General features: G+C 49.4%; 1 protein-coding gene across 11 annotated transcripts in view; it reads left to right on the top strand.

Moving 5' to 3' along the window:
* The window catches only part of IL4R (interleukin 4 receptor), a 49,988-nt gene that overhangs the window by 10,746 nt on the left and 24,717 nt on the right, over positions 1-14,525 (top strand). For 5 of the 11 annotated variants that reach the window (XM_044935912.2, XM_044935921.2, XM_044935920.2 and 2 more), the window contains exon 2: positions 9,844-10,013. The exons of 2 other annotated variants lie outside the window; for them this stretch is intronic. The gene's annotated coding sequence lies outside the window, so the exon portion shown is untranslated. Of the gene's footprint in view, positions 1-2,492; positions 4,438-9,843; positions 10,014-13,294; positions 13,454-14,525 lie in introns of those variants that run through there. 4 more of the 11 variants (XM_044935917.2, XM_044935918.2, XM_044935914.2 and 1 more) reach the window with 3 other exon arrangements.

Here is a 14,525-nt window from a genome sequence, read left to right as displayed (position 1 = left end):
TCCAGGCAAGAATACTGGAGTGGGTTGCAATTTCCTACCCCAGGGGATCTTCCTGACCCAGGATCAAACCCACGTCCCTTGTGTCTCCTGCATTGACTGGCAAATTCTTCACCACTACGCCACCTGGGAATCCTGGGCAAACAGTGGTAGAAGCCAAATTCTAGCTCATCACTTCCTTGGGACTATTACTGAACCCCTCTGAGCCTCAGTTTCCTCTTCTGTGCAAGGGAGGTTTGACCACATCTTCCACACGGGGCTTGCTGGGAGAAGCAAGCAGAGTGGCCTATAAAGAGTGAATTTATGGCTGCTTCCTCTAGGCCAGGTGCTGTACTGTGACTCAGAAGATCTGGGTTCACTTCCCAGGCCCACCGCTGACTTGCTGAGCATCCTCAGGCAGGTTTCTGAACCTCTCTGGGCCTCAGTTTCCCCCTGTCTACAAAGGGAATGATAATAATTGCACCTTCCATGTTCCTCGGCTGGGGAAGAGGGGTGGGCCCTGTGGGCAGAGGGGCCCAGGGCCTGATTTCTAAAGACTCAAGGAACTGGGGGAAATCATGGTGACTTCTGGTGACCTTAGGAAGGAGGCGCACCAGGAGCCATGACTATCACTAAGACAGCCAAAATCTAATCAGCATCCGGAGCTCCAGACATCTTATATCTGTGTCTTAGGGCAGTGAGCACTAATCATGATAATGCCCCAATTACCAGCTCTTGGGAGGTCAGCCCCCCCTCCCCTCTGGGGTGGCCAAGATCCACGTGGTGCCTGCATCGGGGTATTCAAGGAGACTCTGAGCCCAGATTGGTCAGTACTTATCCAGCAGTAAGAGGCAGAAAACACCAGTTCTGGGAGTTGTATCCCTGCCTCCATCAGGGTTGGCTGGCCAGACCTCACTGCACACAGCCAGGGGGCATTCGTCCATTCATTCTTCATTCAGCAAATATCTATGGAAGCCCCCTGCTGTGTGCCAGGCCCTGTGCTAGGCTGTAGGGCTATAGCAGCAAACAGGGTGGGCATAGCCTCTGGCCTTGTAGGAGCTGGCTTTCTCCGGGTGGGGGGGGCGGGTTTGGACAGTGCACAGCAGGCGTGCGTGAGTGATAAGCAATGAGGATAGTGTGGGCAGAGACACGAAGCAGGAAAAGGTCTTGTAGAGTGACGGAGGCTGGCCGTTGGGCCTCAGCAGGAGATGTCTGCACACAGGTCCCTCAGTCTCAGCTTCCTTCCTGGGAGCTCTGGTACCTTCTGAGGATGGGCGTGGCTTCCAGGATGCTAGGTGGAGTCACCCAGATGCCTCTCCTGTGGACACTTGCACTCAGCGTGTCCACAGCCAACCTGAGTGTCCACATTGCCAAAAAGTGGCTGTTGGAGTAGGATGCCAGCCCGTCCCTGAGATGGTGACCGTCACTCTGGGAGTCTGGCCCAAGTGAGTCCCATGAAGGAGGTCCACAGTCCCCAGCCCTCTCCTGCCCCCCAGACGCAGCTGTGTCTCACTCTGCACAGCGAACCCTGGGCTTGAGCCACAGCTGATGACCCACAAACCTGTCTCCTCCAGTGTGAGCTTTCTCTCTGAGCTCCAGGCTACTAGGACATACTGCCTCCTGGATGCCTCCTGGGTCCATCACCCATTTGGACTCACCAAGTCCACAGTGCCTCAAAGCATGTGGTCTTCCCCAGCAAGACCACACCTCTTCCCAGCATCCCCCCACCATCCACCCATCCACCCATGCCCCCGCCCAAGGCCACTTGCCGCTCCCAGCCACTAGGCATCACCAGGTTCTGCCACATCCACCTCCTAGACAGAGCTGGTGCTGCCTGCTCTTCTGCAGCCCCGGCAGTACCCGCTCCTCTATCAGCTGCTCCTGCAGTCATTCACACACAGGTCAGAGTGAGCTTTCTGGAAAGCAGCTCCCCTCCTGCTTAATAGCCTTCAGTGGCTCCCTACTTCCTTGGGGATGGGGTCTGAATTGCTTACCATCCCTGGTAGACAGTGTTGTCCTCCAGCCCTACTGATTTCACTGCTTTCATCCTCTGTGACCCTTACCCATCGCTGCAGCCCAGGGCCTGTCTTGTGGGATGGGAAATGGACCACACCCTCCTCCTTTTAGGCTCCTTCAGAAACTGTAAAATGGGTGTCATCATTCTATGCATCTCACAGGGGTCCTTAAGCATCCTAGATCCCTGCACTAAGGAAGCCCTGTATCAGTGTAAAAACGGGAATAAAGTCAAGTACACACGCTCATTTGTGGAGTTCCTGCTCTGTGCCAGGCACAGGGCTAGGTTTCTCCTCACAGAAGGTGGAGCAGGTTTCCTGCCCTGGCGGGGCCATGTGCCTTCTGGGACATGTTCTTCCTTCCTCTCCACACACCGCTGCCGCTCCCCGGGGCGAGTCTTGTTCATTTACCCACCCCACCCGCCCTCACCGACCCTGTGGGACCAGGGGGACCTTCCCGGCCCCTCAGCACTGACAGCTCCCACCCTCACAGCCTCCTACGCATCCGATGGTGGCTGACCTCAGTCCACTCCATCTTGGTGGGTGGCACCTCCATCCTTCCAATGGCTCGGGCCAAAGCCCTCAGGGTCATTTTATAAAAACTATTTGTTTTTGTGTTGACGGTGCTGGGTCTTTGTTGCCGCACAGAGGCTCCTCATTGTGGCAGTTTGTCTTGTTGCAGAATGTGGGCTTCAGTACTTGTGGCACATGGGCTTAGCTGCCCTGCGGCATTGTGGGATCTTCCCGGACCAGGGGTCAACCTCAAGTCCCCTGCATTGGCAGATGGATTCTTCAGCACTGTGACCACCAGGGAAGTCCCTCAGAATCATTTTTTTTTACTCCTTCTAATCACCTTTTCTCTGCCCCAGCCCTCAAACTCCATTCTGTCAGCAAAGCCTGTTGACTCTACCTTCAAATCAGATCTAGAATTTAACCCATTCTTACCTCTTCTTCCCTACAACCCTGGCACATCTGGCACCTAGTACCTGGGCTAGTCCAGTGGCCTCCTCATGGAGCTCTGCTTCTGCCCTTGACCCCCCAGGCCAGAGGGAGCCTTTGATAGTCTCATCTCTGTGCCCCAGATTCTCCAGTAACTTTTCTTCTGGCTCAAATATTTGTTAAAGGCAAGGAGGAAGAAATGAATGGATGAATGAATGTCCTTTTCCACATCTGTAGTAGCTGGCAGATAGTAAGTGCTAAGAAAGCACCTGCAACGAGAATACAAGGGGCAGGACTTCCGTGGTAGCATAGTGGATAAGAATCTGCCTCCCAGTGCAGGGGATGCAGGTTCAATCCCTGGTCCAGGAAGATTCCACATGCTGCGGAGCAACTAAGTGTGTGTGCCACAGGTACTGAAGCCCACACACGTAGAGCCCGTGTTCCGCAACAAAGAGAAGCCACTACAGTGAGACGCCCACACACCACCATGAAGAGTAGCCCCTGCTTGCTGCAACTAGAGAAAGCCCCCGAGCAGCAACAAAGACTCAGTGCAACCAAAAATAAATAAAAATGAAAAAAAAAGAATACGTGGGGCACGAGTGAGTGGGTGAGGATGGGAGCACACAGTAGGTACATGGGGAGCCTGGTGAAGACAGCAGCACACAGTAGGCACACAGGGAGCCTGGTGAGGCCTGGAGCACACAGTAGGTACCTGGGGAGCCTGGTGAGGACAGGAGCACACAGAAAGTACACAGGGAGCCTGGTGGGGATGGGAGCACACAGTGGGTACATGGGGAGCCCAGTGAGGACTGAAGCACACAGAAGGTACACGGGGAGCCTGGTGAGGCCTGGAGCACACAGAAGGTACACAGGGAGCCTGGTGAGGCCTGGAGCACACAGTAGGTACACAGGGAGCCTGGCAGGCTCTTGGGTGAGGTGGTTCTTGCTCCTGGTGGCAGCAGAAGCAGCCCTCCAACCAGCAACCCCTCCCCTCCCCTCTCGGGTTGGGAGTGGGGCAGGCAGGCAGAGCCCAGGCCATCTCGGGGCCCTGGCCTGGCCAGCCTCTCTTTTGGGTGGGGCAGCTGATGTGGCCACTGGTTCCGGGAACCCTCGCTGGGCAGCAGTTCTGGGAAGGCTGTGTCTTCCCTTCCCTCCTGGCCCCCTGCCAGACCGGCTCAGCTGCCCCGGAGAGCAAGGGAAGCTGCCGGCCAGCTTCAGATTGTGACGTTTCAGGAGTCAGCAGCTCCCAGGGGAGGTCCCTCCCGCAGCCCTGCTGTCCTGGGCTCCCTCTCCACGTGCTCCTTGTCACGGGGCTGGCTGCATCCTGTCCACTGATCCACCCCCTCCACCGCCACCCCTCCCTTCACTCGGTCTGCAGCCAAGAGAGGGAAGAGGAGTAGGAGGCCTGTGCGCTCCGCTGGGCTCAGGACGCACAGACGGGTCATTTCCATACCCCTGCTGGCTTCTGACATTTCAGGACTCACTGCTCATCTCCCCTCAGATCAAAAAAGTGAGTTAAGTGTGTCTCCTGCCCTCTGGGTGCTTCTGCTCTCTTCTTGGCTCAGGCTTCCCCCGACTCTGCTGCTTCCTAACTCTGTGACCTTGGCTTTGTCACTTGCCCTCTTGAGGCTTCAGGCTTCCTCTCTGGCCAGCAGGACTGGTAACGCTGCATGCCAGGGCTTCAGGAACTGTGTTTCTAGAGGCAGTGAGTGGTTAGCTGCATGGCTTCTGGAGTGAGATTGCCTGGATTCAGATCCTAGCTCTGTGCCCACAAGCAAGTGCGCTAACCTCTCTGTGCCTCTGTGGCCTCATCATTAAAATGCAGATCGGTGGGATGGGGAGAGAGATGGGAGGGAGGTTCAACAGGGAGAGGATGTATGTATACCTATAGCTGATTCATGTTGAGGTTTGATAGAAAACAACAAAATTCAATTCTTTTTCAATTAAAAAATAAATTTTAAAAATTGAAACAAAAAAAATAAGAAAGAAGAACATAGCTGAATTTAGTAGAAAATGACCAAAATAAATGTCGTTCAAATAAGAAATAACATAAAAAGATTTTTTTTTTAACTGGGTATTTTAACGGTGCTTGTGAGAACTAAATTGCTCAGTATGTTATAGGCACTTAGAACCAAGTCCTGCAAGCACATAATAAGCATTATATATGCATAGCAAGTGGAATGAGCAGAGGCTTGATATATACTCCATGTTTAAAAACAGATTATTGTCTTCACTGTGGTTGAATTTTAACCAACATTTCATAGATGTTTCATGAGCACACACCGTGTGCATGTCAGGCATTGTTTAGACACAGGGGACAAAGCAATAACCACAGCTGTTTTTCTCAAAGACATGTTTGTTTTATCGATTTGTAAGACCCCTTTATATATGAAGGCCCTTCACTTTCTAGAATGCAGATTGCTACTATTTTGCTAATGTTTTGCTTGCTTGCTTTTTTTCTTCGTGTTTTGATCTGGGAAAGCTGAAAACATTTTTGTCACCAAAGCTTTGTGTCTTTGCCATCCACATCCTGAAATAAAATAAACATTCACACATATAACCTCAGTGATATGATTAGAGGTGGTGATAAGTGTATGACAGAAATAAACAAGGTGCCTAGATAAGAGGTAACGAAGGAGCCCTCGTTGCGTGCTGTTTCCTGATATGTAGGCTGCAAAGGAGGAAAGAGACAGGAGTATATCGGAGTGTTCAGAAGGCCACTGAGATGAAAGGCGCTTGGGGAAACGGAGCAGGAATAGGAGGGAATGGTATTGGGGTCTCAGGATCCAGATCATTACGGGGATTTGGGATTTTTGTGTGTGTGCATTTTCTTAAACTTTTAATTTTATGATAATTATCGTAAGAATGAGGGCTTCCCTGGTGACTCAGAAGGTAAAGAATCTGCCTACAATGTGGGAGACCTGGGCTTGATCCCTGGCTTGGGAAGATCCCCTGGAGAAGGGCATGGCAACCCACTCCAATATTCTTGCCTGGGAAATCCCCATGGACAGAGGAGCCTGGTGGGCTACCTACCGTCTATGGGGTTGCAAAGAGTTAGACATGACTGAGCGACTAAGCAACAACACAACAAAACTGTAAGAATTCATCCACACAGTTGTAAGAAATAATACAGAGAGGTCCCTTATACTCTTTCTGTGAAAGGTAATACTGTCTTACAAAACTGTAGTTCAATATCACAACCAAGATATTGACATGGATAGAATCCCCTGATCGTCCTCAGATAGCCCCTGCTGTGCTTGTCTGCATGTGTTTACAGGCAAGCACACACACACATGTTCTTTTTATTCATTTTGTTAGCCTGATTCTTATTAATTTAACCTTATCACGTGCACAGATTTTGTCTCCACAACCACAGTGAGATACAGAGCAGTCCTTTCCCTCTCCAGGATCCTCGTGTTGCCCTTTTATAGCCACACCTCCCTCCCTCCCTCCTTCCCTGCCACCCCCTCCCGCCGCCACCGGCAGCCACTCATCTATTCACCATTTCCATAATTTGATCATTTCAAGAATGTTACATAAATGGAATCACACAGCGTGTACCCTTTTGGATTGGCTGTTTGCATTCCGGGGTTTGGATCTGATGCTGAGTCAGAGATGCTGTTCTGGAATGGGTTGTGAACCCTTGGGGCTCTGTGGCCCGCCCGCCCCCGGCCACCCCGAGTGAAGACATCTTTCAGAAGCCAGAGGCCAGTGAAGTGAGCAGATCATAGCCTGGTTTCCAATTTTAAAATGATTCTGGCTGCGACATGGGGTGCAAGATGGGGTAACTCATGTTTGTAGTAACTGCTCACTGGCCCCCCCACCCCCGGCTTCCCCTTATTCCATTGTTCTCCCTACCTCCAAACTAGGTTTTGGAAAAAAGCTTGACATGACCCTATTCAGAGATTCTCAAACACTGCTCATGGCCTACAGGAGGGCCTTTGACCTGGAGTCCTTACTTGGGCTTCAGCAAGCTCAAGTGGGCTTCCCTGGTGGTTCAGTGGTAAAGAACCTGCCTATCAGTACAGGAGACGTGAGTTTGATCCCTGGGTTGGGAAGATCCCCTGGAGGAAGGCATGGCAACCCACTCCAGTATTCTTGCCTGGAGAACCCCATGGACCAAGGAGCCTGGCGGGCTATGGTCCATAGGGTCACAAAGAGTTGGGCACAACTGAAGTGACTTAGCACCCAAGCAGGCAAGCTCAAGTAACCTCTGTGTGAACCACTAAGATGGAATGCAAAATTAAATGTTTGCACTTTTCTAGGAAAAGATCTTGGAGTTTGCAACGGATGTTTAGATGAGTCAGTGACCTCCAAAGCTTTGAGGACTCTAGTGTCTAAACACCTATAGTGGTTAAGAGCCAGCAAAGGCTCTGGATCCTGACTGCCCCTGTTCAGATCCCAGGACTGTCACCTCTCTGTAACCTCAGACAAGTCACCAAACTTTTCTGAGCCTTGGTTTCCTCATATGAAAATGGGAAAAAATAATAGTACCTACTTCATAAGGCTGTTTTAAATATTGAATGCTCAAACTACCACACAATTGTACTTATCTCACATGCTAGTAAAGTAATGCTCAAAATTCTCCAAGCCAGGCTTCAATAGTACTTGAACCAAGAACTTCCAGATGTACAAACTGGTTTTAGAAAAGTCAGAGGAACCAGAGATCAAATTGCCAACATCTGTTGGATTATTGAAAAAGCAAGAGAGTTCCAGAAAAACATCTATTTCTGCTTTATTGACCATGCCTAAGCCTTTGACTGTGTGGATCACCACAAACTGTGGAAAATTCTTAAAGAGTTGGAAATACAAGACCACCTGACCTGCCCCTTGAGAAATCTGTATGCAGGTCAGGAAGCAACAGTTAGAACTGGACATGGAACAACAGACGGGTTCCAAATAGGGAAAGGAGTACGTCAAGGCTGTATATTGTCACTGTGCTTATTTAACTTATATGCAGAGCACATCTTGAGAAACACTGGGCTGGATGAAGCACAAGCCAGAATCAAGGTTGCTGGGAGAGATATCAATAACCTCAGATATGCAGATGACAAGACCCTTATGGCAGAAAGTGAAAAAGAACTGAAGAGCCTCTTGATGAAAGTGAAAGAGGAGAGTGGAAAAGTTGGATTAAAGCTCAACATTCAGAGAACTAAGGTCATGACATCTGGTCCCATCACTTCATGGCAAATAGATGGGGAAACAATGGAAACAGTGAGAGACTTTATTTTCTTGGGCTCCAAAATCACTGCAGATGGTGACTGCAGCCATGAAATTAAAAGACGTTTACTCCTTGGAAGAAAAGTTATGACCAACCTAGACAGCTATTTAAAAGAAGAGACATTACTTTGCCAACAAAGGTCCATCTAGTCAAGGCTATGGTTTTTCCAGTGGTCATGTATGGATGTGGGAGTTGGACTATAAAGAAAGCTGAGCACTGAAGAACTGATGCTTTTGAACTGTGGTGTTGGAGAAGACTCTTGAGAGTCCTTTGGACTGCAAGGAGATCCAACAAGTCCATCCTAAAGGAAATCAGTCCTGAATATTCATTGGAAGGACTGATGTTGAAGCTGAAACTCCAATACTTTGGCCACCTGATGTGAAGAACTGACTCATTTGAAAAGACTCTGATGCTGGGAAAGATTGAAGATGGGAGGAGAAGGGGATGACAGAGAATGAGATGGTTGGATGGCATCACTGACTCAATGGACGTGAGTCTGAATAAACTCCAGGAGTTGGTGATGGACAGAGAGGGCTGGTGTACTGCAGTCCATGGGGTCGCAGAGAGTCAGATATGACTGAGCGACTGAACAGAACTGAATATATATATATATAAAATGTTTAGGGCTTCCCTGGTGGCTCAATAAAGAATCTGCCTGCATTGCAGGAGACCCGGGTTCAATCCCTGGGTCAGGAAGATCCCCTGGAGAAGGGAATAGCTACCCACTCCAGGAAACTTGGCTTGTTTAAATATTGTGCTAAATATTGTGTGTTTGTTGACTGCATGATGAGGCTGCAGGAGATGGGAGCACAGAGCCCTTTAGGGAAGGGTCTGCTAGATCCTCTGGGGTTTTCGGGCCCTCTCTGTGTTGGTTGTCATCCTCTCGACAAGCTTCAAATCAGCAGGATTCCTTCCAAAGGGATGCAGTTACAGTTGGGTACTATCACGTCCCTGGTCATGGCTCTCATATTTCTGTTAATATGGCTTTAGCTGGAAGGACTCTTTTGATTATTGAATTAATCTATGTAAAAAGTTTAGAAGGAAGCAGAATAACCAACTCTTCCTGGCTCATTTCGTTCCATCTTGTTGGGTTCAGTCTGTGGTTCTAGGAGAAGTTGAAGGAGTTGGTATATTGGAAGGTACCTGGGCCCAGATGCCAGCAGACCTGGATTCTGACCCTTGCCCTGCCCTCTCTCTAGCTGTGGTATCTGATGGGCAAGTTATTTGACCTCTCTGGCCTCCGTTCCCTTAGGAAGAAAGTGGGAATAACAACCCGTCTTGCAGGGCTCTCCGGCTGAGTCAGTAAAGTAATAACTCTAGTGCATTTGGCAAAGGGTCAAGTGAATACTTGACAAGCAGGGTTCTGTTTACACAAATGCTTGGTTAGGATAAAGAAGCTGTTTCCAGCAGTCAGGCTCTGCTCAGAAATGACCTGGGAATGAGCACCGCGTCCATGGAGGAGTACAAGCAGAAACTGGACTGCAGCATGTGAGAAATGGAATATTGGCAGGCACCCCTGTTTGGGTTAGCATTTGGACTGGGCTCCCAACCCCAATCTCAGGAATACCACAATGGAGGGTGGGGACTTGAAATTATTTCCCCTTGCCACGTGCCTTACCTTGATCACTTGCTAATTATCCCTTTTCATTCCTCTTCTTCTCGGCACCTTTGCCTTTCATTCCCTGTGATGTTCAGAGAGCCCTTGTTGCCACCCCGTCTGTGCCGTGTGAAGACGTGCACATCACATCTTGCGTTTTCCTCTGAGATGCAACACCGGCTGTCCCTGTGAAACCAGTCGGTGTGCGTATATGGGTGTGTATGCGAACATACATACGTCTGGATGTGCCCTCCAAGACAGATCAAAGGTAACACCCTGCCCGCTGTACATGTCATAGTTCGGTCTTCCCTGAAAGGGGCTTGCTTTACCCTCCCACACCATTTTAGAGGACTTCACCACGTTAGCCTTCTGCTGTGTGACCCTGGACATGCGTCTTGACCTCTCTGTTTCTCTTTATTCAAAATTTGGGCTGGAGTGACCCCTTTGCCGTCTCTGCCACAGGATGCTGTGGATCTCTGTGATCTTTCGAGAGGGAAGATTATGCGGACTGGGCAAAGGAAACCAGCATCACAGCCCTACCGCCCCACTCCATCCCTCCTTCCTTGGTCTTCATGGCAGTTCTGCCAGGAAGGCCAGTTCAGGTGGATACCAAGTCTCCCCTAGGGAAAGTTTTCAGCCCTGTGCTGAGCCCATCAGGGGCGCCAGATCATGTCCACAGTGAATTCATTCGACAGACTTTTCCTGAGCACATGCTTTGTACATGCTTTCCTAGCACAGGTGTTGTCCTAAGTACCAGGAGCTTGATCGTACACGACACTTGTCCGAGCTCTTGGGATGATAGATACACAATTGAAAGGAGAACGTCTCCCAGTCTCCTTGCCTTTCGCCCAGGGCACTTTTTGAAGAGTACAGGCCACTTGCTATACAGACCACCCTTCAAGTAGGCTTGTCTGACATTTCCACGTTTCCATGTGACTCATGCACTGGGGACAGGACCCCAGGGAGGTGATGCTGTGGTCCTCCCAGAGCATTGTTTTCCGAAAGCTCGTGACTTTGATTTGTCCCTGGCCATATCAACGCACGCCATTTGGTTAAGGTGGTATCTGCCAGGTTTCTGTGTATAAGGCTCTATACAATTATATATACATATATATATATAAAGTACTGTATACAAAATATCTAAAGTTATAAAGTTAATTAATGGGGCTTCCCAGGTGGTGTTAGTGGTCAAGAACCCGGCAGTCAATGCAGAAGTCCTAAGAGACGTGCTTTGATCCTTGGGTCAGGAAGATTCCCTGGAGGAGGGCGTGGCAACCCACTCCAGTATTCTTGCCTGGAGAATCCCATGGACACAGGAGCCTGGTGGGCTATAGTCCATGGGGTCCCAAAGAATCGGACATGACCGAAGCGACTTAGCATGCATACATAGTTAATTAATAAGTATTTGACTCATTAATTCATAGTAATTAATATGAGTTTGTGGGGAGATACTTGGAGGCTGCTGTGGTGAAGTAGAGCTGTCCGTTCCCCCACTTATTCATCTGTATCACCTTAGACTTGGGCACCCCTATTTTACCTCTTAAGGGTTACAGTTGGTTACTAAAAGATTCATTATGAGGTTCCAGTTTTGCCTGTTTTGGCCAGTGGGCACCCATTCTAGCTGGCTCTGTCTTTTCGAGAGGTCTTCATCATTCTTAGAGTCCGCCCTTACTGGCACAACAATTCTAAGCTTTCCGTGTACTCTCCCTGCTCCTAGAGTCAGCTGTTTCTCCGAGGAGCTCTGGTTTCTGTCAATGCAGAATAATATTTAGAAGCCAAGCCCTGGGCGCTGGGATGGCATGGTCCTCAGATGCATAAAAGGGCATCATCGGAGCAATTAGCAAAATGGAAATGGGGTCTGTGGGTTAGCTGGCGTCCGTGTTAACTTCCTGCTTTTGATGGTTCTATTGTAGTTATGTTGGTGACTGTCCTTGCTTTTCTTGATAAACTACTCGAGTATTAAGGGGTCGTTTATTCATTATGAATAAATGTATAAATAAATGAATACACGAGAGGGAGACAAGAGAGTGAGCAAGAATGAATGAGGATAGGGAGAGGAAAGGCATGGGGATGAGAATGAGTTCCTGGTGTGTTTGAAGAGTGGTGGCAGGAAGTGAAGGTGGCCAGTGGGGCGGGAGTGCCTGTGTAGGTGGGGGCCAGGTGGAGAGGAGGCAGGGCCAAGTACAGAGGGAAGCGGAGCCAGGTGCAGAGGGAGATTGGGCCCCGCTGGGGAGGGATTTCAAGTGGGACAAAGTCACTGGAAAGCTTCCAACGGAGCTTGGGGCTCCTGGCATGGTATTAGGCCCATCTCGTGCTTCCGACTTTGTGCCAGGTGCTGTAGGTACACAGCTCACTTCCTCCTTGCAACATACCTGTGAGGTTGATCTTAGTATCTTTTCCACGGAGCAGTAAAAGGAGCCAAAACTCTGAAAGGGTAACTCTGTTAATGGCGCATGAACTTTGAAGCAGCCCGAGACCTGGCAGCTGCTTTTCCGGATGGGACCCCCACACAGAGACCGCTGCGGTGCTAGCTGGCGGCCGGGCGGGTGCTCTCAGTCAAGCCAGGGGAGCCATCCAAGTCTATTGCTTCTGAGAGGGCGTTTGGCATTACGCGTCAGGAGTGGTGGGAGGAAACTGCAAACTCCTTGACCCCTCTGGAGTCGGGAGTCGGCTTCTGAGCGCTTTTCTTAGTGATGATAACTGCTGACATTACTTGACCCATTACTTGTTCAGGTCACTGTTTGAGGTCTCCACCTGTGTAGGTTTATTTAATCCCTCACAACAGGGACTTCCCTGGTGGTCCAGCGGTTAAGAATCTACCTTCCAATATAGGGAACTCAGGTTCAATCCTTGGACGGCATAAGATCCCATATGCCACATGCCTCAACTAGAGAGAAGCTCCAGTATGCCCGCAACTAAGACTCTACACAGCCTAATTAATTAATTTGTAAAAAACCCTCATAACATCCCAGTGAAATGGCGTGTACTGGCCCCACTTGATGCATTAGGAAACCGAGGAACAGGGGCATTATGCAATTTGCTCTGTCCCAAGCCACAGAGCAAGTATTTAAAGTTAAGGAAATAATCAGAGAAATGTATGGTGATGGTTCTCCAAGGAAGGGCTCATAAACCCCGCTGTTTATAGTAACAAAGTAATAAACATAATAAATAAGGGCTAAAATCTGACAGTGGCCACACAGTGGAATACTACTAATTAACTGCTGGGGATCTAGTGGCCTGGAATGATGTTAAAGGATGTAGTAAGTTTACATTTTAAGCTTTAGCATGTATTGGGTGCTGCTATTTTGGTAAATAAAATTTATATTTATCTCCCAGTTTTTATAGAACAGATATGGAAGAATAGATTTCAGTACGTAGGGGTTCTTGCTGGGCCTTGTGATTTGGGGGGATTTGAATTAGGTTTTCTTTGGGGTAACTGCATTTTCTAATTTTTATTCCCCAATCACGGATTGGGTGCTGATTCTAGGAAAGACTGAGGGCAGGAGGAGAAGAGAGCAACAGAGGATGAGATGATTGGATGGAATCACCAACTCAATGGACATGAGTCTGAGCAAACTCCAGGAGATGGTGAAGGACAGGGAAGCCTGCCATGCTGCAGTCCATGGAGTTGCAAAGAGGCAGACACGACTGAGTGACTGAACAACAACAACAGATCACGGATTATGGGATGTCATTAACACACTAGGGGTGATGCACGATTCCATTTGTGTAAAAAAGCGATCCAGGGGTTAGAAGTCAGGGTGGTGGAGTAATGACTGGAGGGGAACAGCAATAGTGTTGTGTAACAGCTAACCACAAAACCTCAAGGGGCATGTAACAAGAGATATTTTTTAGCTCAAGCTCATGGGGGCAGCTTACCTGGGCTTGGCTGATTTAGCTGGGCTGATCTCACTAGTGCATCCAAGGTCAGCCTCCAGTTGGCCAGGCAGCCCTGGTGATCTTGACCTATCTCAAGTGACCTCACTCTCCCAAATGGGGCAGCCGCCTGTTCCCTAATGCAGCATGAAACTGCTGGGGCTGTTGCATGTCTGCATACTCCCAGAGTCTAGCCCAGGCGTGTTGTCCAGGCAGCGGCCCTGCAACAGCATGTCTCCCTGTGCATCACTTTTGCTAATGTCCTACTGGCTGGAGCTAGTCACATAGCTGAGGCCAGGGTTCAAGGGTTGGGGAGAACACCCTACCCGGAGTGATGATGGGGGTGGGAGCACCGCAAGATTGTTGGTGTTCAGTTGCTAAGTCATGTCTGACCCTATGGACTGCAGCACGCCAGGCTTCCCTGTTCTCCGCTATCTCCCAGAGTTTGCTCAAATTCATGTCCACTGAGTCTGTGATGCTATCCAACCATCCCATCCTCTGCCGTCCCCTCCTCCCTTTGCCTTCAATCTTGCCCAGCATCAGGGTCTTTTCCAGTGAGTTGGCACTTTGCATCAGGTGGCCAAAGTATTGGCGCTTCACCTTGAGCAACAATCCTTCCAGTGAATATTCAGGGTTGATTTCCTTTAGGATCGACTGGTTTGATCTCCTTGCTGTCCAAGGGACTGCAAAGTTACATGGGTACAAGAGGAGTGAAGAACTAAGCCATGGATGTAGTAAATCTAACACACTCAGCAGCGTCATTTTCAGTGGCTGCCTAATACTTCATGGGGACTTCCCTGATGGCTCAGTGGGTAAAGAATCCACCTACAATTCAGGAGACACAGAAGCAAGTTCAATCCCTGGGTCAGGAAGATCCCCTGGAGAAGAAAAAGGCAACCCACTC

Source organism: Bubalus bubalis, chromosome 24 (genome assembly GCF_019923935.1).
Source record: "Bubalus bubalis isolate 160015118507 breed Murrah chromosome 24, NDDB_SH_1, whole genome shotgun sequence".
Taxonomy (NCBI): domain Eukaryota; kingdom Metazoa; phylum Chordata; class Mammalia; order Artiodactyla; family Bovidae; genus Bubalus; species Bubalus bubalis.
This window is presented reverse-complemented; position numbering and strand designations above follow the sequence as displayed.